Below are 19,603 nucleotides of genomic sequence, written 5' to 3' on the forward strand. Positions count from 1 at the left end.
TAGACTTAAATACCTTTTTAAATTATATTAAAAGACTATAAGGGCAAAAACAAATGGTTATTTATTCAGATAACATACACATTGTTTTACTTCTTCAAAAGGACTGTATTGTTTATTAATTTGGAAGCCAAATGGTTATATTTCTTGAGTAAATAATCAGCGTTAGTAGGATGAAATCTTACATAGACTATAGAATAATTAGAATGGTAAGTGTGTTCTATATGCTGTTAAATGAGAAAAATGACATCACCTCGTAAGTTCCCAGAATAAGGTATTATAATTATAAACAGATCCTTTCTTTATTTTGAAGGCCATCCCTTGGCAGAATGGCAGAAAGATCTTTCTTTTCCTGAAAATCCCACAATGTATGTACCACCAGGAACTTTAGCCAACATAGTCTTGTTTCCAAGAAGCTGTTGTTTCCGGTCCCGCCCCCAAGTGTGTATAGGCTCAGTCGAATTTTAGCCCTACTTCTCCTTGAAGCAATACTGTGGGTTGATATGTTAACCATTTTTTACAAAATAATTTATGGCGGGAAAAACTCACGTGATGCCTCTTTACTCACACAGACGTATAGGACCTACTTTTCCTCTTTGAGCAGTCGAGAGGCGAGGCTTCTGTCACTCAATTTAACCAGGAAGATTATTTAATCTGTAAATGAATTAAACACAGAATTACTGCGTGTAGAAAGTGTACATGAAAGGTATTTGACAAAACATAAGCTGTTTAAAACAGTTAAGAACTCTTGAAAAATAAAATACAAAGGTTTTCCATCGGAGTTTAAAGGTTTTCCATCAGAGTTTGAGACCCTCAGTCTCCCCTGGGGAGGTTTTGTACTCCTGGGGCAAGATCTGAAATGGATGAATGTGACTAAGACTGTAAGTTAGTATTTATCGTTAAATGACTATGATAAAGGACACAAAAAAACAACATCAAAAAAAGATATTAAGCAAATCACATTTAAATCTGTATTCACCAACTCCCTCCTCTTGACACAATACCATATATTCTATATACAGTATATATATAGTGTGTCAGAGAATGAATCTGCTGATGTGAATGAGAAAACCCCCCATAAAAAAACAGAAAACCAAGGAAAAAAATGAAAAAATAAATAAAATAAAATTGGAAAAAAAACAAAAAATGAAACAATGAAAAGTAAGGAATAAACATATTTGTTCTGAGGTACATTAGAATTAGATACGGTACACAAAAATAGATCGAAATCCAAAAATTCAAAAAGTAGCAGATCTACAAGCTCAAAAACATCTTAAGTTAAAATGATAAAATATTTTCAAAACTTTTAAAATAAATCAAAATGACTTTATAATATTCTTAATATTATAGTTAATGTTCTCCAATATTGATATTAGAACATATTGAATCTTATTAGGGTTAATTTAACTGATCTATGTTTTAAATGGAATTCACTTGAGACTCAGTAGCTAACACTTCCTGCTGAAGGAATTATGGGTAGTCTAAGAGACCAGATAAGAGGTAATTTTGGAATGAGTGGCCTGTTACAGAAACAGAAATCTCCACAAGGGATTGTGGACATTGAAGTTTGCCCAACAGTTAAAATTACTATATTAGACGATCAAACTTATTCACACATGCAAACATAAAACATCTGAGGGAGAGAACAAGAGATAAGACGAGAGAGATAGACACTTTCACTAACACTCCTTTACCCCCCCTCGCTCTCTCTCACTCACACCCACACACCATAAACAACAGGCGCTCAACGAGACAGGGCGAAGAGAGGGAGAGAGAGAGAGAGAGAGAGAGAGTCATGCGGGGTTCATAAACTCAATCATTCATACACATACAGAACATATATATTTCAGCATCAAACTAATTTTAGAATGAGAAATATCTTATACTGACTGGGTTGAGTATTACTTATTAGTTTAAATTATATTGAATATATAATATATATATATTTCTTTGAATGTAAAACTTATTATTAGAACAAAATGTATTGGTGGTTGGATGGTTTACACTAGAGTGGTCAAAATAAAACAATTATAAATTCAAACAACCAACATTTGGACCAATGTGTGTCAGACGTTAATAATAAAATATTAATAACACTTTTTTTTTTTTTTTTTTTTTTTTAATAATTAGGGTAATATCTAACCTCTATCCTTTTTGATTCATGATCTGCAGCTCATGAGTCAGAAACGGAGTTTGGCTAGTATTAGTATTGGTGACTTTGGATTGATGTCAAAAAATGAAATAAAATAAGTCTTAAGATGACAGTTGATGAAGTGACCTAGAAAATTGTACAGCACATGTTTCTCTAACCATCTTTGTTAGGACTTTGTTATCTAGACTGCGCTGTTCTACTATGGAATGTAAACAGATAAGCTAGAGAGGAAAGGCTGCTGTTCATCTCTATATTGAGTTATGGGTCAATTAACAATGAGTATTTTAGTGTGCTACTGAGAATCTAACCAAATATCTTAAGATTTATTTTTTTTATTTTTTTTATTAAACCGACAATGAAAATAAAATGAAGTTCCCTTTCTTTTTTCCTTTTTTTTTTAAGTAAATGGATATGAATTATTCAAAAAAATGAAATGAAATTGTACCAGGATTCATATTAATGTGTAAATCTTTCTTGGAGTTTCAGAGGAGCACAGGAGGCGTAAGATGTTAAAATGTACACCTTACCTCTGTTGTGACCCCTCTGAAATCCACTGACCTCTGATCCCATATGGTCTTGGGTCACCAAAAAATCTTTACATCAGTAATTTGGATCTGAATGGATCTCGGCTGCCTTCTTTCGGGGTACAGTGATGCTGTAAGGTATAGAGCAGACATGGAGAATGTTTTATAACGAATACTATAGGGTGGAAATTTAACATGAAGTCAAAAATGATGGTTTTGATCAAAGGAACAAAAAGGGTGGGATTCCGTTTATGCCAGAAAATATGTCCCCGTCGTCATAAATAGAACCCCCTCAGCTATCAAAACAAAATAAAAACTAAACTATCCACTAACGAGAAAGAAAAACATAAAACAGATTTAACTTAAGACCAGCCATCAGAAACTGAACTAATGAATGTCAAATAATCAAATGGAATTAATACGCTGGTGTGCTCTGGGTGTCGTGGAGATACAGGTGGCACGTCCTAATCCCACATTAGGCACAGCAGAGAAGGAGCAGCCGGAGCACTCCCAGCGTCATAGGGGTCATAGGTGGGTGTCTAGCCAATACCAGGGCCCCAAAACCAGCAGGGAGGATAGACACTAAACACAAACAAAGCAACATTAGTGAACAAAATCAACAGTGGTATGGGGTGTGTGAGCACATCAAGGACTAATTTCTTTAAAGTGTTTTTTTTTTTTTTTTTTTTTTTTTTTTTTAAGTTACAATAGAATATAAAGTTACACTAGAATATTTTAGTACATTTTCTGTTGACAATTGAAAGTGGGACCCATATAAATGGGAACAAGACAACCAATGTGAGATTAATATTAAATGGGTTAACAATCTGAATCGTCTTTGGTAAATATATAAATGTAACAGGTATCAGATTATCTCAAGATGGGTACTCATAAATACTATATTGACACATATCATATTAGAACCTCTAATTTCAATTTCATGAAGTGAGTGTGCTAGGGTAGATGATTTTATATTTATGAAATATATATATATATATATATATTAAACTCATATACAGATATAATTTTTTTTATAGTAATGGGAGATAGGAAATAATCACCTTTTGTCTGTCAATGGTGAAACTTTTCAAAATTATCAGTTCTACATGGTCAAAAAAATATATAGTAATATTTTCATCAATTATAAAGAATAATTTAAAAAAAACGTTCAAAACAAGCCTTCATAGTATAATATTATAGTGTTAATGTAGTCTTCTCTGTGAGCAATTATTAACCATAGCCTACTTTGTTATGAGAGCAGCTCCGAACAAGAGAATGTAAGCAGATAAGAAACGGGGGAAATTAGAGGCTGTATTGGGTAAGGGAGTCAAGAGAACCTAGGATGAATTTGATGATCTAATATACTTAGTAATGGGTAAAGTAACAATGAGGACCAAGTGTAAGACTTTAGAATCAACTTTATATAAAATAAAATAAAGTCCTTTAAGTAAATGAATTTGAATCAATGAAACTAATCGAATTGTAAATTAGCAGATCTACAAGGACTGATTCCTTGAAGTGTTTTAAAAGTTAGGACACATCAAGTTCATCTATCTCTGTATCAATTTTATCTATTTTCGGCCAGAGTGTCTTTGTCCGTTTAAAGGGGAGAGCCTCGTTTAGGTTGTAACATTTTTTCTGGGTATGGCCATATTTTCCACAACTATAACACTGCATGGTCTTATAATCTCGACGCGGAGCTTGACTTGTATTTTGTGAGCCCTGTGGCCCAAAGGTTAACTGGGTGTGTGATGTATTACCTTGATTCCATGGTTGGCTGTGCTGTCGGCGTGCCCCGGCTCCTCAGGTGTGATGTGGATTCTTTGGCTTGCTATGTTGTGGTGGATGCAATGTGACGTGACCCTCTGCAGAAATCACAGCCTGAATTTTGGCTCTAGGTTTTGGGTCTGCAATGCAGCTCTCGTAATGCTTAGCAAGAGTAGTGATATCGTCTATAGTTTTTGTTTTCCATAAGGGATCAGACTGTGTTATGGCCTGCTTTAAGTGAGGGCACAGAGCATCCATTAAGAGGAGGTTAAACAAGTGTTGATAGCCCACCTGGCCACTGGTTAGGCCTGAGTGGCGGTTAAACTGGGTTTTAAATTTCTGAATGAATTCCGAGACATCCTCTCCGACTTTCTGTTTGATGTCGGTGAGGACAGATAAATTAGTTTTAGCACGCAGGAGACCAAGTGCGTTCCCTATCATTTTGTTTACAGCTTCCTCGTGGTCTACCTGTCTTATCAGATGGGGTCTCTGTTCGTCCAGAGCTGGTGGCTCGGTACGGAAACATTGGATTGCACGGCCATGTAGGTCGAGGAGGTGGGCCCCCTCTGAAATCTGATGTGACATGGCTTTCGGGCTACTTTTTGCAATAAGGTCCCTGACTTCCGTAGTGTTAAGCTGGAGTTCTATTATCTCTGCTTTGAGCGCGGTCTCCCACCCCTCTGGATTGTCCTGAATATTAGGTAAAGTTTCTGCAATGTTCTTAATATCTTCAGGAGACCATTTCCTGTACCCATAAGCTAAATTGCCATCCCCCTGTGTATAGGCCATTAAGGGCGCTAGTAGTGTGTGTAGCTCTGCTGTATGTTGTGCAGTAAGTGATTGTGTAGGGTGTGTTTTAGTGTTAACCCGACGTTCAGGTAGAGATTTTGATTTCTTACTAGTGCTTGTGTCAGATGGAGGAACGTCGGGTCGGGGTGAAAGTCCTGGTGGCGCACCGACAGCAGGTCCAAGCAGGTCCACATCCTGAGAACGTGGATAAAGAGTAATTTTTGTTATGTTAAACAAAACCTCGTCATCGTCCTTACTTTCAAACATTGACTTATCAAATGAAGTTAGTATGTCAGTGTTAGTGGTGCGCTGCGTTTTTTTACCACTAGTGGGTCCCTGTCTGCTGAGGGGCCTTCGAGGTCCCTGTGACGGGGAAGGGATATTTCCCATACTGTAAAAATGTAATTATTCAGACGTGACTAAAACTTAAAAGACTGTGTTCAAAATCTATTTAGTATCTGGGGCTAGTGTAGACAATTGACCTGTTCTACTATAATTATTATCCCCTCTATTTGACACACACTGAATGTATCTGTGTGTGGCAAGGATGAAATGACAATTACTGATATAAAATTTAAATAAAACAATTCTGAGCAGATGCACGGCTTGCAGGGAGAGAGAGATAGAGAGACAGACAGTGACAACAGAGTGAGTGAGAGAAAGAGGCCGTCAGCCCTACCCAAAGGTTAAATACTTCTGTCTGTGGCAAAGTAGAAGGTTTAAATGACTAGTTTCTTTAAAATACTCAAATCAGCAGGCTGTGTCTTATCCTAGAAAATAAGTAAATATCATACAAACGGTTTAGTGCTGATGTAATGCTGTTTAGGGGCTGAATGGATGAGATGCCTGTAGCTGGTTTTAGTGATACAGAGGTTGCCTGGGGCAAAGGAACACAGGAGAAGTCAAAGATGGCTGGTTCCTAGATAAATGGGAATGAAATCAAAATATTAAACGTATTAAAAATGAAAAATAATTGAATGGTGTATCTGGATACACTATGTTATTTCCTATAATAATTCCCCTCTTATTGGCACACACTGAATGTATCTGTGTGTGTCAAGGTTTAAATGATTTACAAAATCAAAGTAACTTAGGATACAGAATGTCAGTTCTGCCTGATTCATAAAATACAGATTCTGGGTTCTGCCTGAGTCATAAAGTACAGAATCTGGGTTCTGCCTGAGTCATAAAGTACAGAATCTGGGTTCTGCCTGAGTCATAAAGTACAGAATCTGGGTTCTGCCTGAGTCATAAAGTACAGAATCTGGGTTCTGCCTGAGTCATAAAGTACAGAATCTGGGTTCTGCCTGAGTCATAAAGTACAGAATCTGAGTTCTGCCTGAGTCATAAAGTACAGAATCTGGGTTCTGCCTGAGTCATAAAGTACAGAATCTGGGTTCTGCCTGAGTCATAAAGTACAGAATCTGAGTTCTGCCTGAGTCATAAAGTACAGAATCTGGGTTCTGCCTGAGTCATAAGTTGTGGTACCAAAAATTTAAAGCAAAATAAATGAAATAATAAAACATGCAGACAAATCTAATTTTGCCTGACAACCGGTTTACAAAAGAATGATATATATATATATATACATTGCATTTATACAAGTCAAATAAACAACACCTAATTGTTGTCCATTGAACAGGCAACTGCATACTGTATATATATATATATATATATATATATATATATATATATATATATATATATATATAATATTATTATTATTATTATTATTATTATTATTATTATTATTTTAAGATCAGATCTGAATAAATGTATCTATACAACTGCAGTTAAAAACAGAGGAACAGATGTACCAGGCAATAAATATCTATGCACACACTGGTAGACGTCTGATATGCGCATATATATGTATTGACAGTATCTGTCCAAAAAAAATATATATATACAACATCAATACTGATAACAATTTTACAAATATATATATATACAAGTACGGCCAATGAGCCTCGTGTTAATGCAATGTCAAAATTACAAGTCAAGGAACCGAACCAAAATGTAACCTGTGTCTTTGTGGTCAGCTGGACGGAGAATCCCCACGCGTTTGAGGAAAGTCTGTGAGCCGCTTGTCTCCAAAAACAATATTTGAAAAAGAGGCTGATTCTAAGATAGCTGACCGGAAAGAGTCCTCGCGCGAAGAGGAGTCGTCCGGAGCCCCTCAGAGTCGACCGCGAAAAAGAAAGATGGGAATTTTTTTTTTTGAATTTTAAGGCTGATTCTAAACGCACCGTCCGAGAAAAATATTAATAATAATTATGATAATAATGTCGGACAGGCCTTTAACCGTACGAAGGACCAATTGATAAAGTAGATAAAAGAGCTGATAAGGGTTGTAAATCCTGCTCTATGTTAATTAAAACTATTTGTAGTTAAACAGCTGAAAACCCAGTGTAAAAAGGATGAGACGAAATCAAAGACAGACACAGGCCGGTTCTCAAATTAAAAGGTTGACATTGTATTAAGAGAAAGAATCAATCCACGAGGCACCGTACAGCAAAAATATCTCTCTCCTGGTAATACAAAATGTTCAGCATTATAACAGACAGTTTATCTCTTATTAAGCCCACCCCACAATATAATATCAATCATGAACAGGGCAAAGGCTCATTTTGGTGGCACGGTAACCTGTTCTAAGGCATCATAGATAAACTGTAGCCACAACTTTCATGGGTAAGAAAGAGTAGGCCAGGGAGCAAGGACATCTTATCTTAGCAGTTATAGAACAGTCCCTTCTGAGCAAATACATCATACTTTATGCAATTATCCAAAGTGATACAATACAATAATCATACAATAATTATAATCTAATAAACTATTGATTAGAAATTATCTATCAATCGGGCTTCACTCGCCGAGGTTTTGCTCGCCGCGTGTGAAAGGCTCTGCGATACGAACTGGCCGCGATAATATCAAATCAAATCAAACTTTATTTATGGAGCACATCTAAAACCTTTTTAAACCAACCTTGACCAAAGTGCTGTACAGAGCAGGAGCAAAACAATCAAAGCAAAAACACATACAGTAGATGTAAACCAAACACGTATCTGCACAAAATAAAACAAACATTGGATGCGCTCAGATGAGAGTAAAAGCCAGAGAAAATCAATGAGTCTTAAGCAGAGACTTAAAAAACATCGATGGACTGAGCAGATCTAATATGGAAGGGCAGGCTGTTCCAGAGCGTGAGGGCTGCAACCGCAAATGCACCCCTGGTTCTCTTGCTAGTTTTGAGCTCGACCAGCAGTAGCTTGTCAGCACATCTCAGAGCTCCTGCTGCGGTCAGAGAGATACTGAGGGGCCAGCCCGTTTAGAGATGGAAAAGCAAATAGAAGAACCTTAAAATCCTTCCTAAAATTAACAGGGAGCCCGTGAAGTGAGGCTAAGACATGGGTTATACAGTATGTTCACGTCTTTTAGTGCCAGTCACCAAGCGAGCAGCAGCAATCTGGACCAATTGCAGACGACTGTTTGATGCCGGTACATAGGGAATTGCAGTAGTCAAGTCTTGATGAAATGAAAGCATGGATTGCATATTAATAGGGCTCGGCGATCGCTTCCCAAGCGTTCCTAGATATCTAGAATGTTTGCGCTGCATCAGCGCAGCATTTCATTCATAATGTTCCGTTGTAGCCTACTCACTGCCCTCGCGGAAGCAGTCCATGTTCATGTTCAATTAGTCTTTTGAGTTGAAGTAATATTGTGGCTTTTCCAACAATGGAAAACTAAAGTCAGGGGGCAGGGGCTGTAGTCTCGTATCTCGCTTTGTTTAGGCTACAATTAATCGCATAGATCCAAGAAGTTGCATCAATCAAAAGAGCATTTCTTCTGTATTATAATTTTTCTCTTTATTACTGCACACACACGGGAGAGGGAGAGAGACAGAAAGAGGGATCGAACTCCGCTCAGCTGTAGGCTACCCAGTAGGGAAATGATGTTCTCCTCTGATTGAATGTAGACATAATATTCATATTTTTAGCAGGGCTCTTCTCTCTGTGATTAGTCCTGTGAAATATCTTGCAGTGTGTGATCCCTTGTCGGCGATCAATCGTATAGTGTGAAAACCACAACGATAATATGACAGCCGATTTCAAAAAGAGATTTTGTGCAGTGTGAAATGCTTAACGATCTGATAACCCCCCCGACCACTTTAAAAGTCGTACAGTGTGTAGCTGCCTTAACACTGACAGTATGAATGTAGCAATAGACGCACAATTTGTATTAAAGTGGCATTAAGTGAAGACCAAAGAAAGGCCATTTGTTGGCTTGCTGAACTAACAGTTTTGTCTGAAGAATCCCATGTTTTGTACTGACATCTCATCCTCTTGCACAAACCCACCCCCACTGCCCTTCTCTCCTGCATTTCAACCAGTCTAAACCAGTGGTTCTCAAATTGGGGTCCCTGAGGGGGTCCACAGGGTGTCCCCATGCCAAATGAGATAATCTAGCATCAAAATCACTTTAATACTTAACACATTACCTGCCAAGAACGCAGATATGCGTTCTTTACAATTTTTGAAAACTCCACAAGAGGGCGCTCTAACACAACTTAGGAATGATCCCTCGACGCTCAGAGAAGGAATCTACAGATGTGACGTCATCCCAAAAAAAAATCACTTCCGTCCACTCCAACGTTAGGATTTGTAGAAAAACACTTCTCGCTCAGATATTAAAAAAAAATGAAAACCAGCCATTTTCAACAGGCGATAGCTCCAAACAGGCCGATCGTAGTAGAAATGTTATTGTTCCAGTGGATAGACGGGACCCTCCCCCACCTCCCGGACACAGTTTTTTTTACATCCGCGTGCACGTTGTGGTTTCTGCGGCAGTCCAAAGATCGTCAATTTAAGGTAATAAACGCTGGCATGGGGATAAAAAACAATGTTTTAATCTCAGGCAGTCAATGTGTTCACCCCTATTTTATACATCGCGTCACGATGCAACGTGTTGTGAGCCTGTAGATCGTCTAATCTTGATGTGAGCAAATGCTGCGTACAGTATCAATTTGGGGTTCCTTTGACATTAAAATGTTTGAGAACCACGTGGTGTAAACAACATGGAGATGTGAAACCACATCCTCCTCCTCCTCCACTGATGGATGGTGATGGTGAGGAAGGAGGAGGAGGTTCAGGGTGAAACCAGAGCCTTCATGTTCAGACCATGTATTTATGTCTCCCCATCAGAATATCCTTTCCTGAAAGCTGAGATGCTGTTCCTCTGTACTGTATGCTCTGCCCTCTGGGAGATGGAGGAGGAATAGGGCGTACGGGGGGGGGGGGGGGGGGGAGACGGAAGTGAGGGGGGAGTAGTAGTCACCATACTCCCAGGATGAGATGTAGTAGTGAGTGAGTATCATGTTCTGTTATGAAGGCATGTTTATGTCTTTTGTTAGCCACTAGAGCTTCTTCTCTGTTCTCATGTTTCCCTCTGTTATCTAATTATATAGCGCTTTTATCCAAAGCGCTTTACATAGATTGTGCATTACATTCACCCATTCACACACACATTCACACACCGATTGCTCATCGGGAGCAATTAGGGGTTCAGTGTCTTGCTCAAGGACACTTCGACACTAACACTGAGGGAGCCCGGGATCGAACTGGGAACCCCGCTCTACCAGCCACTTTACCCCTGAGCCACTGCTGCCCTATATGTATACACACATACACACATACACACACATACACACGCTCGCCTGTGCACACGCGTATGTCACATACGCTGTGTGAGCTGAATTATAAAGAAAACATTGGGGCTGTCTACTCCACTTTGTTGCATAATTCCTTTGAAAAATAGTTTTAATAGAGTTATTATTACTAAAGCTTTCTTTGAGATGTCTTTACTCTCTCTCTCTCCCGCAGCTCTCTTATGTCTTCTGTTTGCTTTGCTGTCTGTTTAATTTAACCCATCCATCATTCTCAAGACTCCCACAAGCTTAATGGTAGGTTGTACTGTGTGTGTGTGTGTGTGTGTGTGTGTGTGTGTGTGTGTGTGTGTGTGTGTGTGTGTGTGTGTGTGTGTGTGTGTGTGTGTGTGTGTGTGTGTGTGTGTGTGTGTGTGTGTGTGTGTGTGTGTGTGTGTGTGTGCGCACGCGTCTGCGCACGTGTGGTCGTCTATTTATGTGTGCGTGAAATATGCCGTTTGAGTGCGTGTGCCATGTGCATGCATATAAGGCAACAAGGAACTAGTAGCCATGGCGTAGGCGAGCGTCAGCCCTCATTACATCCGCCGCTTCTCACCGCTATGACGCCCACTCACCACGGAGGGACCCCTGACATGATGCAAGCAGTCACATGGCCTACGGATGACGAATAACAATCATCATCATCATCATTAGTGTACTAAAATGGCACTCCAGGTCACTTGGATAGTCATTTTAAGATGTATACTTCGTTGTGTGATGTGAGGTGACGCGTTGTGAGCTTGTAGATCTGTGGTTTTCGGCGAGCGACGCGACAAATATACGTAAAGTAAGCATAATACAGCAGGCCTCGTTGATTCCAAGGTGGTTAATTCAAAGTATCTACTGAAATTCAGCACTGGCAGCCGGGGAGTTGGATTTCCATTTTCTTTTTTTAAATTGATTTCAGGTGTTTGCCATGCACGCTAAATTGGCAATTCATATTGCTCAAAGTATTTGCATATCCCACAGGTATATTTATGCAAACACTGTGCAGACCTTTGCACACAAAGACCCAAACACACTGTACCTACTGTAGTGTACACGTGCGCGGAAAGGTAAACCGCTTACGTTTACTGAAGGATGTTATCACCAGTGCACGTTTACTGAAGGGAGATATCGGCATCACAGTCAAATAATTTTAGAATTTTAATTCAACAGCACCTCTATAACCTGTATAATCAATGTGTCTCTAGCAGCAGAAGCAGCGCTGGTATTTGGCGTCTGGGGCCAATCATCGTGCTTAAACAAAAGTGAGGCAAAAGCGTTAGTATTGATCGCAGTTTAAAGAAGTCAAAGCCACTCGTAACTGCAGGCCCTGTGCAATTCCACTCTGTCGCTCTCAGCAATGTGTGCTCTTTTACTCTCAACTCTCTAATGAATAACGTCATCAGCAATCACAGCCACGCAGTAGTGGAAAGTAGCCAAGTACACTTTCTCAAGTGCTGTACTTAAGTACAATTTTGAGGTATACTTTTACTTTACTTGAGTGTGTCCATTTGTCGAGGCAAATGATGTACTTTAGCTTCAAGTTACTTTGTAGATTTAGATTGTTATTACACACAATCTCCACTAATCTCCAATAAGAACACCCTCCTCTCTCATACTGTAGTTTGCATGTAAAGAGCATCTACATTAGCAATGTCCTCTTCATCGGCCTTGGACCACCCATCTTCCTTTGTGATTTTGAAGTCAGCCACTCGCAGCCCCCCGAGCAATATAGCTTCATCTGGCACTCTGTTTATCTCTTACTTTGTCTTTCTCTCCCACTCGCTCGCTCTCTCTTTTACGCACACGCGCGTGCATGCTAACTAACACAGAGTCCCCCCCCCCATGTTACGTAAACCTCAAGCCATGACAAGAATCACTTTGTCATCTGTGTTTTATTGTAGCATTTCCAGCGCACTCAGTTACACAAATAGCCATGCATACATACACACACAAATAATGCATAATTTATACATGCAAACACATAAAAATCCATGCAAAAATATGTTTTCATGTGCACATAATTACACATACAGACACAATATGCACATGGTTCTGCTGCGTCCACAACAATTGGCCAATTGCAGGCTGTGGCAGGCAGCTTTTATGATTGGAGGCATGCTCTGTGCCCACCACTGACAAACGCACCTCCAAAAACACGTTCCTTAGCCGCATGGCGGTGTGGTGCACCGAAAATAGCAGATCTACAAGCTCATAATGCTTATGAGCTTGTAGATTAGCTATTTTTTGGTGGGTGACACAATGTGCAACTAAATACAATATAAATCAGGTGTTATTTATATAGAGGACAATTATAGGCATGTAAATAGCTGTTTTCCCTCAAATATGTAGTTATAATTTGGGATAACGAATCCCTTTCTGTGTTTGGGAAGCTTTGATGCAGAGCACATCACTTACAGTACCGGATAAGTGGCTTTACTGTGAGCCGTAACAGAAGCACAATGTTCCTCCAACATGAACACAAGTAGAGCTGACACCCGACCTCCTTCTTCCTACTAGGGTTGGGACGATAATCGTTATTATCGTTTATCGTGATGAAAGAATGCTTGCAATTGTATGGCGGAGATTTTCATTTATTGTGACATTGTCCTCCGTCATACACGAGGATGAATTCGCTTTTGTTGAGCTGCAAATTCAATACCACTTAAACCCTCTATACTTGATAAAACAGACCTCTAAAGAGCACATTTGGTACGCTCTTATTTCACACTACACAAATCGATTCGCCAAAAATAGCAGATCTACAAGCTCATAATGCGATGCGTTGCAGCGCGTTGAGAGCTTGTAGATCGGCTATTTTTGGCGAACGTTCCCCCCAGATTAGGGATGCTGGGGATTCAAGTGGAATTTTAAGTTTTAAGCATATTTTGATTGTCGCGTTAATATCGTTAATCGCAATTATTTTTGCTACAATAATTGTGACATGTCATTTTCATATTGTCCCATCCCTATACCATGTTGTGGGGATTACACACACACAGTGTGTATTGGATTATGCATGCACTGTCCTCTCTCTCAACAACTATAATGCCAAGATGCCCAAGGGCAAGGCTGTTATTTGTTGTTGTATTGATGTCCATATTGTGTCGTCCCCCCCCCCTCTCTCTCTCGCTCTCGCTCTCGCTCTCTCTCTCTCTCTCTCTCTCTCTCTCTCTCTCTCTCTCTCTCTCTCTCTCCCTCTCCCTCTCTCCCCCCCCCGGCATGGTCAAGGCAGATGGCTGCCCACCCTAGAGCCAGGTTGTGCTCGAGGTTTCTTCCTGTTAAAGGGGAGTTTCCAATGTCTTTCCAATGTCGCCACATGCTTGCTCAGGGGGAAACGCCGGGTCTCTACTCTACATGTAGGAAGTGTCTTGAGACAACTTGTGTGATTTGGCACTATAATAACATTTTAATTCAAATGTCTGTGCACTAATCTAGTTTGCTGTCCTAAGAGCAATACGCACGTTGGCCCTGTTGTGCCCTGCCTTTGATCTGATGGAGCAAGCCAAGCATATCAGGATGACAGTGTATGAGTGGGCTTCTTATAGCCGAGATGTTGTGACAAGGAGAAGCACAGAGCGCTGTGACTACTGCATTTATGTCGTGCGGCTCAATCAATGACCACTGAAGGAAGATTTCACACGGTTCAACGGTTAGAACTGGTCACGATAGCCAGGATGCTCAGGCATGCTGAAGAAACATCAGCACTGAGACCGAGAGAGAGGAAAAAATACTTGTTTCTTTATTACATGGCTTGCTGCCTCCAATTCATTCACTCATTCATCATTCATTCATTCATTCATTCATTACATCTTTATTTAATCTTGAATATTTTATTGAGGGCAAGCCCTCATTTGCAACAATGTTGAGAGTACAATTAGCAAAAAGAACAAAAAAAACACAATGAATGAATAAACAAGACACTTGAAAAGGGAATAAACATACAAATCCAAAACAATTATAATCAGATAGTGCACAATATTCCTGCATGATGCTGAAGCATCCAGGGGGGACAACAGAATGACAAGTTCCTCAACGATGCTAGAGGGAAATACAACTTAAGAATGCAAGAATATAATTATCCACTCTCCTCCAAACCCCACAGCTGAGGTCCCCCCCCCCCCATTGTTGGCAGTAGTGGATCAGGCTGTGCTTTTACTTGGCAACTCTCAGGTGTAGAAGTGTATGAATGTATGACTGTAGTGCACGGCACAGCTTGATAAGAATATCAATGCTTGTTAAGCCTCTCTGAATAAATAAAGGTTTAATGAAGGTGGTTTTGCTGAGTTTGACTAGCCTCATGAAGCCAGCATGCGGGAACTACTTTGGGACAAGCACACTGGCATGAGGGTGCAATGCACGGGCATGAGTCTTGCAGTACACTGGCATAGGACACGTAGTACACTGGCATGAGGCATACAGTACACTGGCATGAGGGTGCAATGCACAGGCATGAGTCTTGCAGTACACTGGCAGGAGACATGCAGTACACTAGCATGAGACATGCAGTACCCTGGCATGTTGCAGTACACTGGCATGAGACATGCAGTACACTAGCATGAGACATGCAGTACACTAGCATGAGGCATGCAGTACACTAGCATGAGACATGCAGTACCCTGGCATGTTGCAGTACACTGGCATGAGACACAGTACACTAGCATGAGACATGCAGTACACTAGCATGAGACATGCAGTACACTAGCATGAGGCATGCAGTACACTAGCATGAGGCATGCAGTACACTAGCATGAGACATGCAGTACACTAGCATGAGGCATGCAGTACACTAGCATGAGACATGCAGTACACTGGCATGAGACGTGCAGTACACTAGCATGAGGCATGCAGTACACTAGCATGAGACATGCAGTACACTAGCATGAGACGTGCAGTACACTAGCATGAGGCATGCAGTACACTGGCATGAGACGTGCAGTACACTAGCATGAGGCATGCAGTATACTGGCATGAGACATGCAGTACACTGGCATGTTGCAGTATACTGGCATGAGGCATGCAGTAGTAGTACCCTGGCATGAGGCATGAAGTACACTGGCATGAGATGTACAGTACACTGGCATGAGGTGTGCAGTAGGTGTGCAGTACACTGGCTGTAGAGGTATTTCAAGTCCAAACCTCTATTCCATGGTGAGGGCCCGGTGGTGTCATGACTCGCTTTATTTCTAAATAAAAGGTGCTGAGAAGAATTGTCTTTTAACAAAAAAATATTTATTGATTCCAAAAAGGTGTCACAATAATAAACAAAATGAAAAAATCCAAAAATACCTTTCCTATAAATAAATGCGGTCAAAAACTGTGTGCCTCCTAGGCCTCACCAAACATTTCCACTGTACTGACATTCAAGTGAAGTCACCTTCTTCAAGGCAAACCTTATCCTGTCTGGAGGTGAGCTTTTCACAATAAAATACAAAGAATACGACAACATGGAAAGCAGGCTTTTAACCTGAAAGGAAAAAGGAAATGCTTGAAATGCATGTTCCAAAACTTAAATTAGTAAATTCCAAAAGGTGTATGTAGTTAGGTGAGAGGAGGCCTCTAAATTTCAATAATAATAATTTCATATTCCAAAATAATATTTGACATTTCTAAAAACGAAAAACTATGAAAGAAGTGGAGAAAACAAAGAAAACATAAAACTGTCTCCAACAGTGGCAAACTGACATTTCCTGAGGTGCAGTGGTGATTCTTTCCTCCCCTGTGAGTGATGTCTTGCTGTGTGCTGATGTAGAAGGAGAGCCAGCTTGGACCAGGTCAATCAGTGTAGTGAGGCCAACACTCATGTTCTGTACTATTTACATCAATGTTGTTGGTGGGGTTGCAGGCAAATAGATGACATTGCGAGAGGCCATCTATCAAATCAAGTCGATTTAATTTAGTCAAGGGGGCATTGTTTTCTGTTGAAAGACATGATGTAATAGTTCATGATTTTATAATATATAAGCATAGTGCATCCACCTTCTTCTCCTTCTCCTACCTACAGAGCATACTAAACAAGAGATACAGAGCAGCTGACCTCCTACTGTTGACAGCTTGCACTGTAAACGTGAAGAAAGTGGCCTACATATCAACATCAGAATCTTTCTTGCCAAATAGATTTAATGTCAAGTCAGTTTTATTGACTCCAAATCACAACATAATTTATCTCATGGCACTTTACATACAGTATAGAGAAGGTGAAAACTATAGTCTTTAATGTACAAAGATGCAGCAATTCCCTCTTGCCCCATGAGCAGGCACTTGGCAACGGCGGCAAGGAAATTGTGATCCATGGAAGCCTGTGTTGTACACTGTAAACAGCTCTATTTACAGAAGTCAAGCAGATCAATATGCTGTGCATGACCATGACACACAGCATGCACAGCATCTCACAAGATCAATTGCAAGATACATTTAACATATACAAAAGTAACAGTGTGTAATCAGATAATATAGCCAATGGGTGGAGGGATTATCCAGAGGTGTGCAGGAGACACAGTGTTCAAAACATTGCAATAGTACTTGTACTTGAATTATCAACTATATCAACCTATAAGTCAAAGCCGGATGCACCATGATGGATTCAAACCCACTCCGCTGTGGTGGGCAGTTACTTTACCACTGTGCCACCTAAGCGCCAATATAGACAAACGTAATGTAATGCTGTAAAAGTCAAATCATGCTCGAAACCTGGAGGTGTGAACTCTCAAATCTACTCAACTCAAAGTGTATTTATAAGGGCACATTTAACATGACCATGGTCAATCGAAGTGTTATACAGGTTAAAACAAAACAAAGCAATAGCATAAAAACAAAATATGGGCATGAGATACAAATGAAGGTAAAAAAAGAAGAAAAAAATATATTAAATAAATAAATAAAATAAAATATTACACAACAGTATCGGGGAAAGCAAAGGGTGCTAAGCTTCAACTGTCACTGAAGGCCAGGGAAAATAAATGAGTCTTTAGTAAAAATCGATCTATCGACTGGGCAGCACTTAATAGGGAGGGGCAAGCTGTACCAGAGCATGGGGGGGGGGGGGGGGGGGGGGCACTGCAAAAACCTCAGTTTTTTCTTTTTTTTTGCCTAGTCTTGGGTACACCCAAGCTGGTCAGCTGGCCTCCGAGCTCTGGATGGGGTGTGGCTCTGAAGAAGTTCTGCAATGAACGCTGGAGCCACCAGCCCATATTAAACTTTCAAAACAAACATTAAAAGCTTGTGGTTTTAGAAAATGTGGTCTCGCTTCTTTTTCCCAGTAGAGGAGGAGGTGGGCAGCGTCGTTTTAAATGAGCAGCCAGCGCCTAAACAACGGCTAATCAATGCCGATGCACAGGGAGTAATTGTAATAGTAATTTTAGCCTGCAGCGTATTTGATTAGATATAATAATGTAATGATATATGAATTACTATTTTAATATAGTTGTATATTTTTTATCTAATTTCAAAGTTTTTAAGTTTGACACCCATGAACCACAGGTGAAAGACAAAGGTCCAACTTACTGCTAAGGAACAGTATGTGCTGTAGGCAGTGCAATTGAGAGAATTGATGGATAGTACGGTACATCCAGAGCATGTTGAACAATAGGTTACAGTGTCAGTGACCAACGAGGTCTGCAGCGCGTGGGCAGACTGCAGCCAGTTGTCGAACATGAACTTCCCCTTCTTATTGATTGCATCTTATTATGCCAGGCTTGTACTTCTTCACTTTATACAGCCCTTCTGTTATAATATATATTGTTTAGGTTTTAGATATATTTTATTATTGTCTCCGCCAGGCCGTAAGGCATGGCGATAGAGTATGTTTTACCCTCCGTCCGTGTGTCCGTCCGTGTGTCCGTCCGTGTGTCCGTCCGTGTGTTACCACCAAATCTCCGGCACCGTTGGCCCGGTCGCTGCGAAACTGTGCACACACACTCCCTGGATGCCAATTCAGAACCTCTGCCTCAAATTTTTCACATGGGCCTGTTATAGCGCCACCAGGAGGCCGATTTGTGCAAAACCCATTTTTTTCACATTATTCCTACAGTTTTTAACCAAACGTCATGCAAATCGGTACACAGTATCTCTATAGTCATGTGATCAACCCTGATCTGTCCGATTTCCCATATTCCATCCTTATTGGTTAAGGTTGCCATCCAAAGTTTGCAGGATTGGTCCGTTTTGAACAAACTGCCTCAAACCATGAACGCAGCGTGCGATTTCCGTGAAATTTCACACGCACATTCCCACTAGGCCGAGGAAGAAATGCCACCCTTTTCACATTGGCCTGTTATAGCGCCACCAGCAGGTCTAATTTAGCAAAACACATTTTTGGAACAAAATGCTTCAAATCATGAATGCAGTGTCCGATTGCCGTGAACGACCTAAGAATAAATGGCACCCTTTTCACATTGGCCTATTATAGCGCCACCAGGAGGCCACAATAACGTATCTGACCTGGCGGAGACCTGTGCTCCGAGGAGCACTTTATCTAGTATTTTAGCTGTTCTTTTGTGTACAGTCTTCAATCATACTAAAAACGAATTGTGTTAACTAGCAATCATGCAGTAGGGAAATCTCTTTTAGAGCTATATAGCACCTATCTTAAATGTGCCAAATAGTGTGAAATGGTGCTACTGTATATAGTATCATTATACTGTAGGTGTCTAAACTAACCTGAAGAACCAGTAAAGAACCTCTAAAGAA

Source organism: Gymnoscopelus microlampas, assembly GCF_963454915.1.
Source record: "Gymnoscopelus microlampas genome assembly, chromosome: 1".
NCBI classification, from domain to species: domain Eukaryota; kingdom Metazoa; phylum Chordata; class Actinopteri; order Myctophiformes; family Myctophidae; genus Gymnoscopelus; species Gymnoscopelus microlampas.